This window comes from Staurois parvus, unplaced genomic scaffold (assembly GCF_062004578.1).
Source record: "Staurois parvus isolate SC_StPar_1 unplaced genomic scaffold, SC_StPar_1.0 ptg000132l, whole genome shotgun sequence".
Lineage (NCBI taxonomy): Eukaryota > Metazoa > Chordata > Amphibia > Anura > Ranidae > Staurois > Staurois parvus.
The window spans coordinates 4937592-4953818 of record NW_028317928.1 but is presented as its reverse complement, the minus strand read 5'-3'; the positions used below and the strand labels follow the sequence as shown (position 1 = coordinate 4953818).

Genomic DNA, 16227 nt, shown 5'->3' with positions numbered 1-16227 from the left:
TGCTTGGGCTCTCTCATCCCACCGGGAGAGCTGAGCTACCAGCTGGTGCATCCACCGGCTGGCCAGATACCCAATGAAAGCCGGAACTGGAAGTGAAAACTACCAGGGTCCCATGGCAATCATCACCTCCAGTTCCAGTAGATGTCAATTCCAGCCCACACCATTCCGGTCGGTGGAACGCCGAACACAAGGGGGTGTGACTGTTCTTTGGTAAAAGACCGTCTACATCAGTGCTGAACTTGGGCACAATATTACTGTACGTGAGTACAATACTTTTGTTTACCTTCTTCATCCATTTTATAATAAGATACTAAAACTATACTGTAGTTCTTTCCTTTTGGTTTGATGGTGTGGTGTTTCTGGATGGATGCATCAAGAGCAATGGAGATTGGGGAAGAGCTATAGCGGAGTGGCATTACTGGTTTGGAAGATACTCAATATCCTGCAGTGCTTCTTGACCTTTAGTAATATGGAGGTCACTGGATGGTGGTGAGTGTGCACTTCTCACAGAGGGGGGGGGGATCGAGGTGGCACAATTGCAAGATTTGTTATTAAAGGCACAAGGAATTGTAATGCACGGTGTGGTAGACATATTGCATATGTTGGACAGGTAATTGTTTAGGATGGAGAGAACAAGTAGTAGAGAGTTTTGTATCTTGATGCACACTTAGACTATAGAACCTATTAGAGCATTGGAAATCTATATTATATTTAAAAAGCAGTCTTCTACATACTTACTCTTGTTCACAGAGAGATAAGTTGATGGTGCCAAGAAAGAAAAGGAGTAACAGGGATTTCTTCAAGGTGAACATCTTTGAGCTCTCTGGATAATTTGGATTCATAGAAAGAAAAAGAAGACAAAATTGAAAATATGACTCAAAAATATTACTAGGCCCCCTATTGTTAGGTGCACATAAAATGGTTGTTCCATTACAATAAAAAGTCCAATGTTTACTCGAAATCATCATAAAGGATCGCATACACCTGGCACCCATTATGGGCAGGTTGAGTGTATTTTTTAATGACATGGATTTACTTGATGCTTTCTGGACTGTCAAGGATCCGTTAAACGATCACCCAGTCACGTGTCCACCACACACAGGGTGGTAAAGAGGGGATAATAAAGTGATTTACACTTAAATATCTCAAACCGTATATAAGACCAGCCGTGATATCTTTTCACAGCCCGCACTACCTCTGGTCACCACCAGATGGAGACTCCACTCCAACCCAGCTGGTCGACCACACATTGGCAGATATGATCTTACATACAACCTGGTGCCCTGATTAGAGTTGAGGACCAGCTTAGTAATCACACACCCTTCTAAGGTCTCTTCAGCTATCCTAGCTTGAACCCCGGTGTTGATAACCCTTCCACTGTCCACACACCCCCACACCAGACGCACCACAAAGGTAGCCTGCCACCACCCAACAGTTTATCTGCAGAACGGTCTGTTGAGACACCACACACACACAGATCTCCGTCTGGCAGATCTGATACCTTTGCAATCTGCATGCAATCTGCCCACTCACAGTGCAGTTGCATACAGATTGGCAATGAGCTTAACAGAGGCACTAAAATACAATACAATATAACCCAATCTAATCTCTCCGATCTAGTCTCTCCGAAGATATGAGCATGTGCTTAAATACACAGAAGTTCACTAATTAATTTTAAGATTTAATTTCCCAAAGTGGGCAGTGCATAAAATATGTACAAAATATAAAAAGTTACAGAAATACAAAAGATATAAGAAGACACACATATGACTAATTACTATAAAATAAAAGGGAATAAAAAGACAGAATAACACTTTACCCTGAGGCTGGAGCAAGCCAGACACTTAGCAATCCATTGGTCGATCGAACCAGCTCCGTACGGATCACCCTGTCCAAATGTCCGTGCGTTCAATTTATTGCGATTTGGACATGGGCGGGACATTAGTCTTCGGCCTATTGACTCTGGGGGAGGCGGTTCTGACCTGCCCACAAGAGGTACTGTGTATGGACCTGCCCAAGTTCAATTGGGCCGAGACTGGCCTGAAAACCAAGTCGGGGATTGGATTTCTGACACCAGCGCGTCAGCCCGATCGCAACAGTACCAAACACCATCCGACTGTCGCACCCCCGCGTCATCTAACCATTCCATGTATTTCCCTGGCTTCCTCCCCAAGCCACAAATATGATTCTTATATGCAAATGTAGCGTACAGAATGGCCTGCACAAAGGATGCATTTCCATCTCTCTCCAACTAATATTTCATCTTTTATAAGAGATTAAACATACCCCTTTGATGAATACATAAACCTAACCGTCCTGTCTCCTATAACAAATTCCTAAACAGGTTTTCCCAGCAGATGATAATCTCTTTAACACAAAGATGTCACCTCCAGGAGGCCTGGCTTTAGGCTAATTAACGCTAATTGATGCTAAATGATGATTGAGTCTGTAAGGCCTATTGAGTAATTGTGTATACATACACATCTGATCCCAGACCATTTGTTTGTACCTTCTGTTCATTTCCCTACTGCCCAGGGGCTCAATGTACATCCTTAATTACCAGACTGGTCCTGCACATACCTTTGCAATGAAAGGGCCTGACATAATCTAACCTACTCAACCAGTCATGGCTATGATACCATATTTCCACTCAAATCTTACATGTCCGTTACAATAAATTTTACATGTCCGTTACATGGACCTTACTGGATCTGGCTACCCATGGATAAAATAAATAATTGGGTGTCTTGACCTATCTTGTTCCTCAATCCCAAAAGGAAGAGCACAGCGGGTTCCTAGGTGTCATAAGAGCTGGGTCACAAGAACCAAAGTTCTAGTATCCATTGTCTATGGTTTCCAGGGCTTTCTATCTTAAACAGAAATACGTTTTGCCTCAAATTGTCTACCCACTCTGGGCCTCACTCAAGTAGTGCTAAAGGATGTTAGATGGAAAATAATTGTATTGTATATGAATCTGCTTTACTAACTGGACTAAGAGTTTCATTAAGGTTTGTCTTGTATGGATGGGAAGAGTCCCCAGATAATGGTCTCTATGATTTTAATTTGTTCCAGGTTTATAGAGAAGGAGAATGAGACTATTGACAAAAAAGTTAACAACCTCCACCGCCCCAAAAAAAAAAAACACACAAAAAAGGCAGACTAGATGGACCACTCGGTCTTTTTCTGCCTTCACTTTTCTATGTTTCTATTGAAATTATGTGAAAATGGTTGATCATTATATGGAATAGAAATAGCTTTCTACTGTACTATTTCCTAATAAGGTTTAAATATATGTATAACTGTGATAGAATATGTAATAATATTTGGGTCAAATGATTGATATTGCAATTCATTGAAAGTGTGTTAGGTTTTTACTATGTACTGAAGGGCAATATCCCATCCCCCTCTTCTACTGGTCAGCTGGTAACAAAGATTTGAATGACACCATGTGCAACATGCAGTATCTGCTCTGTACCAGAATTGTTCTCTAACATCCGGACACACACTTCCACAAATCTGCACACACAAATCTGACTTAAGCAAAGATTTTTTGTTTCTGCTAAAACTTTATATTTATTAGGTTTTATATTTTGTTACATTTACTAATTAAGTACAAAATTGCTGACAAACACATTTTTTATTTTTATACAAGTAAATAAGTACCATTTATCTTTAAACACTTCTCATCCCTAAAAGGTATTTTTTCAAAGTTTAAGAAGTACCGAAAATAAAGTTAGAGAAAGGACCACTGATCAGACTGCTAACGGGGACTTATTACGGGACCCCACTACGAGCTGTGGAGAAACTTTAGAGAACTTTTAGTTGACCATAACCCTTTAGTGACCATTATAGTGCAACATTGGATTCCTCCTTTACATTTCAAATGTAGTTAAAGTTTGAAGAAACTTGGGCAGAGGATTTACCTAAAACATTCATTGTGCAAAATAAGCCATTGTGGGGGAAATGATATGAGGAAACTTACCATCATTTCAAGTCAAAATAAAACAGAGGAGGCAATTCAACTTTACCTGAAATCTGAATACGAAGGTTTCTTTCCTTATCAACAATTATACAGTACTAGGAATAATAATAGGATAATGATATTCCAGCATAGACAGTACTTACCGGGGGGTTCAGTTGGTACTGAGAATGTAGACAGCTGGAAGACTTCAGTGAAGGTCTACCCAATGAAGAACGGGGTCGGCTTATATATTAGCAGACAAATAAGTTGAGTTAATAGAAGTTTTAATTAAAGTTTGATTTAATAGTCACATCTTTCTTAGGTACATATAACTGATACCATATGTATTCATTCAAATATTTATCTTCTAGCCTCCAGGTAGGATAAATATCAGCACCCAGTCAGGAGTTTAGATATCTCCTGATCTGCTACGTAGAGTTTAAAAAATATATAAATCAATTTAAGTGGAATTCCAGTTTATTTTTTTCCTATACAGTAGCATGGAGTCATTTTGGACAGTTATGTGATCTTTTTTAAAGCCTGGTACTCACGATCAGCAAATCATATGAAAAATACCAGTTTTAAAGCGATCGTATGATAATCTGATTATTAGTACACAGCTTTCATCCGAAAATATTTGAAGGGACGAGCACAAATATTTTTCTTGCAGGAGACCAGATCGTACAATTTTAATTTTAATCAGTACAGTTCTCGTCCGAAAATACAATACAAATACATTACATCACTTACAAATTTTCTTTCTGTCATACGAGAATTTTCGTAACTATAGTAACCTCTTTACTTTCAAAGTGAGACTAGCATTCAAAAAAGAAAATGGATGATCAATCGTCCAATATTCTCATCGTGTGTACGGGGTTTAAAGCGGTAGTAGACTGCAACTTGAAAAAAAAAATCCCTTGGAAGGTAATGTCATAATGTGCTAGGATGCATATGCAGGACTTACCTTAAAACGAACCCCTCTAGCAGTGCGGCGTACCCACTGCAGAGGCTTCCATCTTCACCCAGTCTTCCTTCCTGGTTCTGGATGCCTGACTGGCCGAGCCTCACTGATGTCACTCCCACACACGGGAGTCTCTGGACACGGCACAGTGCTCTGAAGCTCTTTCAGAGCGCATGTGCCAGTGGACAAAAAGAGCGAATATCTCCTAAGCGGTGCATGTTTAGGAGATATTCATTTTACCTACAGGTAAGCTTTATTGTAAGTTTACCTGGAAGTAAAAGATACAAAAGTGGGTTTACTTCCAGACATCCCTGGTTTCTGGGGACCGGACCATGTAAGGTTAAATAACATTTATTAATATAAATAACTCCTTTGACTCTGGAGTGGATTCAAATATGGTGGGTTAACACAGGGGTTAAAATTTCAAGTCCAGACCTACTAGCCGGTCACAAAACTTACTCGCCACCAGTTGCCCCACCCAACCTTGCCCAGATCCACCCCCCCAACCCCACCCCCGGCCAGCCCCCAACCACACTCCCTTAAAGCTTATGAAATTACATTTTTCTTTAGAATAAATAGTCTGAAATATAAAACTGTATACAGTAATGTATATCCCAGCTCCCCTGTACTCCATTATAGTGATGTGACATGCACACAGTAATGTATATCCCAGCTCCCCTGTACTCCATTATAGTGATGTGACATGTACACAGTATGTATATCCCAGCTCCTCTGTACTCCACTATAGTGATGTGACATGTACACAGTATGTATATCCCAGCTCCCCTGTAGTCCATTATAGTGATGTGACATGTACACAGTATGTATATCCCAGCTCCCCTGTACTCCATTATAGGGATATGACATGTACACAGTATGTATATCCCAGCTCCCCTGTACTCCATTATAGTGATATTACATGTATACAGTAATCATAGTAATGATAAATAAGTGGGGTGTAGCGCTCAAAACAAATAAAAACAATATGTCCACATATATAAACGCATGTGAATGCGTAAACGGATATAGAGTCTGTATCAAGAAGAAATATAGCAGATGAACTTGTGGCTCCAACCAAAAGAGAAAAATGCGCACTCACCGGAAGCGCATAGATAATGCCCATATATGTATAAATTTCCAGAGTAGATTGGCCAATCCGGTGAACTTTATCCTATGGTGCAGTCATCAAGCCCTTGGAGAACGGTGTTGAATCCCTTGACCAGGAGTTCCTTCTTTAGGCTAAATGAGGTAATCAGCCTGGATACGGGGCTCCTGTTCCTCCAGATATGTTGGGTACTGACAGGTACCTGTGGGCTTAATAGCTCCAAATAGGAGCCATAAAAAAGGTGCCCATAGTGTAGTATGTTAATGAACCTTTATTTGCAGTACCACATATCACAGACAGGGTATAGTGATATACAATAAAAAAGCACTATACCTTCATTTAAAATATCCGCCCAGGCTTCAATCCAACTTGGTTCTCCCTCTGATGAAGAACTATTTGCACGAAAGGCCTCAGGAGGAACTAAACAGTACAGCACACTTCTGCCGCCTGGTGCTGGATTGAAGCCCAGGCGGCTATTTTAAATTAAGGTATAGTGCTGAATGTGAGTTAGGGACCTTAGATTGTACACCCCTTGAGGGTTAGGGACTGATGTGAATGTACAATATATATATATATATATATATATATATATATATATATGTAAAGCGCTGCGTAAATTGACGGCGCTATATAAATACCTGAAATAAATAAATAATAAATAACTCCCTTGACTCTGGAGTGGATTCAAATATGGTGGGTTAATGGTAGGAGAATGGTAGGGTTAATGGTAGGAGAGTAGATGGGGTACTGGAGGTTCAGTCATGCCAGTCCCCATTGGTTGAAGCAGTGGGATGGAAGGCAGTGCAGCTGTAGTAATCCTGCATTAGTAATCCTTTATCCCTTCTCATGCTGGGCTGGTCTGGGGTTGGGGACACTGGAACATTTGTCTTGAGTGATGTCTGTTGAGGCTGACTCTGTCCGTACTGACAGAAGTATGACTGCCGACCTGAGCACAGCCACTTCCGGAGAAAGAATTGGAGACACATTTTATCCAGAGACAACAACCTGAAAGTGGGATCGGTCCCCAGAAACCAGGGATATATGGTCATTTTATTTTAGGTCAAACTGACTAAACACTTAAGCCCCGTACACACGATGAGAATATTGGACGAATTATCATCTGTTTTTTTTTGCATGCTAGTCTCATATCGAGCATATAGAGCTGAACTAAAGTGTCAGGGCCAGATTTACATCTCAGGAGCCTATAGGCAGAGAATTCAGATGAGCCCCCCCCCCCAATAAAAAAAAGAAAGATATACTTTTTTTCTTCAAAAATTATTTGTATATGTGTGAAGGAGAATGCTGCGGACTTTGATGTAAAGGGGAACTATGATGTAAGGAGGTCTCTGGTCACCAGAGCCTTCCTTACATAAGAGTCCCCAGAGATCCTCTCACCATAGCTCCCAACTTGTGAACGTCAGAAGGAGGGACACCTGAGAATGGAAGTGTCCTGTAGTGTGCCTAATGCACTGTGACAAAATGGGTGTGGCCAAATGCTTGACAGTGGGAGGGACTTAAGGGGAGTGGATAAACAAAACCCAGGCTTTCTTGTACCTATAAAATGTGCTTTGACTGCTGTGCCACAAGAGAGTCTCACGGACACAACCCTGGCACAATCATTTAAAACGTGAAATAAATAAACTTCCATTACAAATGATTTTGCACAAATTGTGGAGCGTTACATAAAGTGGGGAAAGATACAAGAGTGCATTGGATACAGAGTGTAGGGTTCAGGAATATGTTATGTATAGAGTGCAGGGTTCAGGAATGTGTTATGTACAGAGTGCAGGGTTCAGGAATGTGTTATGTACAGAGTGCAGGGTTCAGGAATGTGTTATGTACAGAGTGCAGGGTTCAGGAATGTGTTATGTACAGTGTGCAGGGTTCAGGAATGTGTAATGTACAGAGTGCAGGGTTCAGGAATGTTTTATGTACAGAGTGCAGGGTCCAGGAATATGTTATGTATAGAGTGCATGGTTCAGGAATGTTTTATATACAGAGTGCAGGGTTCAGGAATGTGTTATGTACAGAGTGCAGGGTTCAGGAATGTTTTATGTACAGAGTGCAGGGTCCAGGAATATGTTATGTATAGAGTGCATGGTTCAGGAATGTTTTATATACAGAGTGCAGGGTTCAGGAATGTGTTATGTACAGAGTGTAGGGTTCAGGAATGTGTTATGTATAGAGTGCAAGGTTCAGGAATGTGTTATGTACAGAGTGCAGGGTTCAGGAATGTGTTATGTACAGAGTGCAGGGTTCAGGAATGTTTTATGTACAGAGTGCAGGGTCCAGGAATATGTTATGTATAGAGTGCATGGTTCAGGAATGTTTTATATACAGAGTGCAGGGTTCAGGAATGTGTTATGTACAGAGTGTAGGGTTCAGGAATGTGTTATGTATAGAGTGCAAGGTTCAGGAATGTGTTATGTACAGAGTGCAGGGTTCAGGAATGTGTTATGTACAGAGTGAAGGGTTCAGGAATGTGTTATGTACAGAGTGCAGGGTCCAGGAATGTGAAATGTACAGAGTGCAGGGTTCAGGAATGTGTTATGTACAGAGTGCAGGGTTCAGGAATGTGTTATGTACAGAGTGCAGGGTTCAGGAATGTGAAATGTACAGAGTGCAGGGTTCAGGAATGTGTAATGTACAGAGTGCAGGGTTCAGGAATGTGTAATGCACAGCGTGCAGGGTTCAGGAATGTGAAATGTACAGAGTGAAGGGTTCAGGAATGTGTTATGTACAGAGTGCAGGGTTCAGGAATGTTTTATATACAGAGTGCAGGGTTCAGGAATGTGTAATGTACAAAGTGCAGGGTCCAGGAATATGTTATGTACAGAGTGCAGGGTTCAGGAATGTGTTATGTACAGCATGCCAACAAAGTTTTTCCCCTAGTACAGCAATGGGCAAACTACGGCCCGGCGGACCTTTTAATCCGGCCCGCGGAGCTAGGCTCCCGCTAGGCTCCTCTCACAGTCCGCCCTGAAGACCGGTGTAGCATGAAAATCTGTCTCCTATGAGGATCTGTCCCCCTCGACGTATGTGCGCATGTGCCGGAGATCGCCGATCGGCTGCTAATGCCTGAAACTGGCACATGCGCAGATACGTCGAGGGGGACAGATCCTCATAGGAGACACATTTTCATGCTACACCGGAAAGGCGAGAGGAACGCGCGGAGCAAAGGTAAGTGAATTGACACAGGGGGGACTTAATATGGGGGATGAATTAATATAGGGGGGATGAATTACTATATGGGGGATGAATTACTATGGGGGATGAATTACTATGGGGAATGAATTACTATAGGGGGGATGAATTACTATATGGGGGATGAATTACTATGGGGGATGAATTACTATGGGGAATGAATTACTATAGGGGGGATGAATTACTATATGGGGGGTGAATTACTATATGGGGGATGAATTACTATGGGGGATGAATTACTATATGGGGGATGAATTACTATGGGGGATGAATTACTATATGGGGGATGAATTACTATATGGGGGATGAATTACTATATGGGGGATGAATTACTATGGGGGATGAATTACTATATGGGGGATGAATTACTATATGGGGGATGAATTACTATGGGGGATGAATTACTATATGGGGGATGAATTACTCTATGGGGGATGAATTACTATATGGGGGATGAATTACTATGGGGGATGAATTACTATTTGGGGGATGAATTACTATGGGGGATGAATTACTATATGGGGGAATAATTATTATGGGGGATGAATTACTATGGGGGATGAATTACTATGGGGGATGAATTACTATACGGGGAATGAATTACTATAAGGGGGATGAATTACTATATGGGGGATGAATTACTATGGGGGATGAATTACTATATGGGGGATGAATTACTATATGGGGGATTAATTACTATGGGGGATTAATTACTATATGGGGGATGAATTACTATGGGGGATGAATTACTATATGGGGGATGAATTACTATGGGGGATGAATTACTATGGGGGATGAATTACTATATGGGGGATGAATTACTATGGGGGATGAATTACTATGGGGGATGAATTACTATGGGGGATGAATTACTATATGGGGGATGAATTACTATATGGGGGATGAATTACTATGGGGGATGAATTACTATATGGGGGATTAATTACTATGCTTACTATGGGGGAATATTACTATACTTACTATGGATGACACATACACATCATTCATCTACTCTTGGTCCGGCCCCCGGGTCCAATATATGAACCCATTGCGGCCCTCAAGTCAAAAAGTTTGCCCACCCCTGCCCTAGTATGTAATGGGACTTTTAAGGCAACACACCAAAGTAAAAATATGTCATCATTTTTATTACATATGGTTAAAAAACATTGGATCGTCACAAAAGAACACATCGGGCTAAAAACACCATATATAAGGCGGCTGAATAGGCGATGCAAGCTTGATGTGGAAATGACTGAACCTCCAGTACTCCATCTATTCTCCTACTATTAACCCACCATATTTGAATCCACTCCAGAGTCAAAGGAGTTATTAATATTAATAAACTTTATTGATCATATTTTGTCCGGTTCCTGATTCATTGAAGTGTACCCACTTATCTGGTCATCCCTGATGGAAACCTACATTTGGTATCCCTTACAGAACACTAAGGCCACTAATGATCAGATCAGCTGCACTGGGAAGTATCTGATCTCAGATCCTTCTATCCTTGTGCAGCAAGATGCATCCAGAGGTAATGGTCGTTGGTATACTATGTGTTGTTGGCAACAGAGGATAGAGATTATTACAGGATGTTCCTTGCCAAAGGTTACTGGAGCGCATTCAGGTAGCACACACTTTAGTTGATCAGGGCAGTTGCCCCTTTAGCAAAGTGCAGTCATTAATCCAGGTTTGTTCTGAATTTGCTTTGTCTGCTAAATCTCACGGGCGTTAAGAGTCACTCCTTACTGACCACAATACATATATACTGTATATATATTGCGGTTAGCAAGTGGTTTACTGGGGTTAAAGCTGAAGATATCAGCCAAAAATATGGATGGAACGAAATACATGGCAATCTTAGAAGAAAACCTGTTAGAGTCTGCAAAAGACTTGAGACCGGGCGGAGGTTCCCCTTCCTGCAGGACAACGACCTGAAACAACCAGCCAGAGCTACAATGGAATAGTTTAGATCAAAGCATATTCATGTGTTCGAATGGGCCGGTCACAGTCCAGACCGAAATCCAATGGAGAATCTGTGGCCAGACCTGAAAACTGCTTTTCACAGACGCTCTCCATTCAATCCAACAGAGTTTGATTGATTCTGCAAAGAAGAATGTGCAGAAATGTCCCTCTCTAGATTTGCAGAGTCATCCCCAAAAAGACTTGCAGCTGGAATTGCAGCAAAAGGGGGTCCTACAAAGTATTGACTCCGGGGGGGCTGAATACAAATGTTGAAAACCATTTCTCATTTTACTTCCACTTCACAATTATGGGCCACTCTGTGTTGGTCCATCACATCCAATACCAATAAAATACATTTATGTTTTTGTTTGTACATGACAAAATGTGGAAAATGTCAAGGGGTATGAATACTGACACTGGAAGTACCGTAGTTTGCTGCCATTTCACAAGTGAGTGCAATTTTAAAGTGTGACATGTATTTTTACATTAACTAAAGTATATTTTTTTCCCAAAAATTGAGTTTGAAAAACCGTTGCACAAATACCATGTGACAAAAAAAAATTGCAATGATCAGCTTTTAATTCTCTAGGGCCTTTGCTAAAAAATACATAATGTTTAGGGGATTAAAAGTAATTTTCTAGCGAAAAAAACTGATTTAAAATTGTAAAGAAAATGTGCCAGAAAATGCTCGGTCTTCAAGTGGTTAATATGCTTCAGGCTGAGTCTTTGGTATGGTTGCTGGAAGATGACACAGCTTACGTCTTTGAGTACAACAATGAAAATATAAACTAAAAACTTTGTTCAGCCTCTACTCCTATCCTGGTCAGAGATTCTATTGTCGGCTTTAACTAATTCACACCTATTCAGTCCTTCCTCTACACACCACGAAACACTTCCTTTGTTACATTGTTAAATACTGCTATTGACTACTCTATACTTCCAACTGCGTATCAGTATCCTGCTCCTACTAGATGTACTTTTCCTGCATTTAATCCAATGAAGGCTTCCTCTATCAATCCTTTTCCCTTGGCAACCCCTAAGACATCTGCCTCTGCACTTGCTACCTCTTTCTCATCACTTCTCAGTACTGTTACTACTCTTCCATCAGCTGCATAATAGAATCAAGGCCTGCAATCACTAGGACTCGGGATTCCAGTGTCCAAACCCAAAAATATGTTTTTTCCTACCCATACAATTCTGCCACTATCCACTGCTGCCTCAACCATTATTTAGTCAGTTCCTAACTCTATGCATGCTGATCTAGCCCGGTCATGCTCCATGCCTGCTGATCCAGCCCAGTCCACCTCCATGCCTGGTGATCCGGCACAGTCCACCTACATGTCTTCTGATCCAGTCTAATCTGCCTCAGTGGTTACTGCTCTGGCCCAGCCTGTCTCAGTGCCAGCTGATCCAGTTCAGTCTGCCTCCACGCCTGCTGATCCAGTCCAGTCTGCCTCCACGTCAGTTTTTCTGGTCCAGCCTGTCTCCATGGCTCTTGCTCCAGTCCAGCCAACATCAACTGTACTTTCCAAATCCATGCCATCTGCTCTAGTCCTGCCTGTCACTGCAACAAATATGTGTCAGTCTACTCTTGGCTCAGCCTCAGCTCTGACTTCTGTCCTTTCATATTCAGAACTCTCAGTACCCTAGCCTTATTCTAGCATAATTAGGTAGCTCTGCCCATGCTTTTCTAAGAGGTTCTATCAATCCTTGGGAGAGAGTGACCATTCAGTTAAATAGGGTTCTCGACCATTTCTCAGAGCCACTATACATCAAGCCCATGTTCCACACTCCGAGCCTGACTCTACTAATCTTCGACCTGCTACAAAGTTTTTTTTTTTTCACCCTATAACTTGAACTATCACGCATCCAGCACTTTGCATATATTGTTTATTGTATTTATATATTAGCGCTTCACCACCATTATTTATTAATACTCTGCACCTTTGGTATAGGAAAAGGTGATAGCTGCTTGTGTATATATATCAGCTTATTCGTTGAGTGCAGGAGGATTATACTTTCATTTTTGCTACACCCGGTAGCCACTGCTGCTTATGTTCCAGGCTGAAGTCTGACAGCTGTACTTCCATCAACAACCTCCCAGCCGAACTCTGCTTCAGCCAGCCACTTGCTTGAATTTTTTGAGACAATTTATGCAGTTTTATTAGTACCCTTTTCTTATGTTATAGGATTGATCTTGAAAGAATAATGATGGGTAAGGCTGACCTTACATGAGTTATGTTTTTCATTTATCCAGAGGGCTGAATGAAAGAAAATGACTAATTTTCCCCATCCACACACTCAATGTGGATTGAGGAATCCCTACCACTGAACGACTGTATACTGAAAGCAGAAAGACTTCTGTGCTGTAAGAATGCACTGCTCGGCACTACTGGCTATGGCTGGTCAAGAGATTATTTTCCAAGAGGCTGGTTGTACTTAAGTCAATCAATATATGGTCTTGTGTACAACAAGCCTGCCCATACATGGATCGAAGTTTGCGTGGTCCCTGCTGAACTGGCCTAATTTATGCCTAATTCATTTATGGCCATCTTAAGACGAGATTGTGCCGAATGGTGGGAGTGGCCTAAAGCAGAATAATTCAATAGAACCTGTGTCTAGTTGTAACACTGGGCAATGTTACTGATTACATAAATGTCTTCATCCCCTAGATGAATGGCTTTACACAGGAGCAGTCTGGGAGATGTAGTCTCAGAGGAGAATCTCAACTGTAACCATCCCTGAGCCCAACTACAAAGCCCATAGTCACCTGGGAGCAGGAGTGGTCATATATAACAGCCCAGAAGAGAGCCAGTGTAGTTAGAGAAGTTCACCAACCTGAGAAGACTGGAAAGAGAAAGCTATGGTGTGCTGTGCCCAGATAGTGGGATGCTGTGCTGGATCCACTGGATAATAGAACCAGGAGGCTGAACTGGCTGCAGCAACATCAGTGATGCATCCCCCACCATACAGTGCATCCATTGCTACCAGAGCCTTGTCAATATAGCAATCCGGTGAGAGGGTCGTATTTCACTTATACCCATCTGTTAAGCCTCTTCAGCTCAGAACCATTAACAAGCTATTCCCACCCATTGATACTCTACTCTTGGAGACTTATCACACCTGTTGCTGCATTTATTGCTTCATGGCCAACAAGGCTATACATAGGTAATAGGTCCATTGGGATTCCAGGGTGCTGACTTTGTTCTTGCTTCCCATCTGACTGCCATTCCCGTATAACATCCTAGTCTCTTATACCCCAGCTTTTACCTCTGGGCCAACCTTCTGATCACCGCCATACCAACCTCCTGATCACCACCATACCCCATACCAGCATCCTGATCACCGCCATACCAACCTCCTGATCACCGTCATAAACCATACCAGCATCCTGATCACTGCTGTACCAACCTTCTGATCACCACCATACCAACCTTCTGATCAACGCCATACACTATAGTAACCTCTTGATCACCGCCATACCAACCTCCTGATTACCACCATACCCCATACCAACATCGTGATATAGGTGAAACTCAAAAAATTAGAATATCGTGCAAAAGTTCATTTATTTCAGTAATGCAACTTAAAAGGTGAAACTAATATGTGAGATAGCTTACAGCTCATGAAAACCCCAAATCCACAATCTCAGAAAATGAGAATATTGTGAAAAGGTGCAATATTCTAGGCTCAAAGTGTCCCACTCTAATCAGCTAATTAAGCCATAATACCTGCAAAGGGTTCCTGAGCCTTTAAATGGTCTCTCAGTCTGGTTCAGTAGGAATTACAATCATGGGAAAGACTGCTGACCTGACAGTTGTGCAGAAAACCATCATTGACATCCTCCATAAGGAGGGAAAGCCTCAAAAGGTAATTGCAAAAGAAGTTGAATGTTCCCAAAGTGCTGTATCAAAGCACATTAATAGAAAGTTATGTGGAAGGGAAAAGTGTGGAAGAAAAAGGTGCACAAGCAGCAGGGATGACCGCAGCCTGGAGAGGATTGTCAGGAAAGGGCCATTCAAAAGTGTTGGGGACTTTCAAAAGGAGTGGACTGAGGCTGGAGTCAGTGCATAAAGAGCCACCACACACAGACGGATCCTGGACATGGGCTTCAAATGTCGTATTCCTCTTGTCAAGCCGCTCCTGAACAACAAACAAGATCAGAAGTGTCTTACCTGGGCTAAAGAAAAACAGTCCTGGTCTATTGCTCAGTGGTCCAAAGTCCTCTTTTCTGATGAGAGCAACTTTTGCATCTCATTTGGAAACCAAGGACCCAGAATATGGAGGAAGAATGGAGAGGCACACACTGCAAGATGCTTGAAGTCCAGTGTGAAGTTTCCGCAGTCTGTGTTGATTTGGGGAGCCATGTCATCTGCTGGTGCTGGTCCACTCTGCTTCATTAAGTCCAGGGTCAACACAGCCGTCTTTCAGGAGATTTTGGAGTACTTCATGCTTCCTTCCGCATACGAGCTTTATAGGGATGCTGACTTCATTTTCCAGCAGGACTTGGCACCTGCCCACACTGCCAAAAGCACCAAAACCTGGTTCAATGACCGTGGGATTACTGTGCTTGATTGGCCAGCAAACTCGCCTGACCTGAACCCCATAGAGAATCTATGGGGCATTGCCAAGAGAAAGATGAGAGACATGAGACCGAACAATGCAGAAGAGCTGAAGGCCACTATTGAAGCATCCTGGTCTTTCATAACACCTCAGCAGTGCCACAGGCTGAAAGCTTCCATACCACGCTGCATTGAGGCAGTAATTGCTGCAAAAGGGGCCCAAACCAAGTACTGAGTACCTATGCATGCTTATACTTTTTCAGAGGTCCTTGCTTTATTGATTGCATGTAATATTCTAATTTTCTGAGATTGTGGATTTGGGGTTTTCATGAGCTGTAAGCCATAATCATCACAATTATGACAAATAACGGCTTGAACTATCTTGCTTTGAATGTAATGAGTCTATCTCATATATTAGTTTCACCTTTTAAGTTGCATTACTGAAATAAATGAACTTTTGCACAATATTCAA

General features: G+C 41.9%; 1 long non-coding RNA gene across 1 annotated transcript; it reads right to left on the bottom strand.

The window, feature by feature from the left end:
* Nucleotides 1–801: 801 nt before the first annotated feature.
* On the bottom strand, nucleotides 802–5009 carry LOC149466210 (uncharacterized). Its single transcript, XR_016312109.1, has 3 exons — nucleotides 4926–5009; nucleotides 4126–4204; nucleotides 802–823 (listed from the first exon to the last, which is right to left on the bottom strand). It is a non-coding gene; the product is annotated as an uncharacterized LOC149466210 (long non-coding RNA).
* Nucleotides 5010–16227: the final 11218 nt, after the last annotated feature.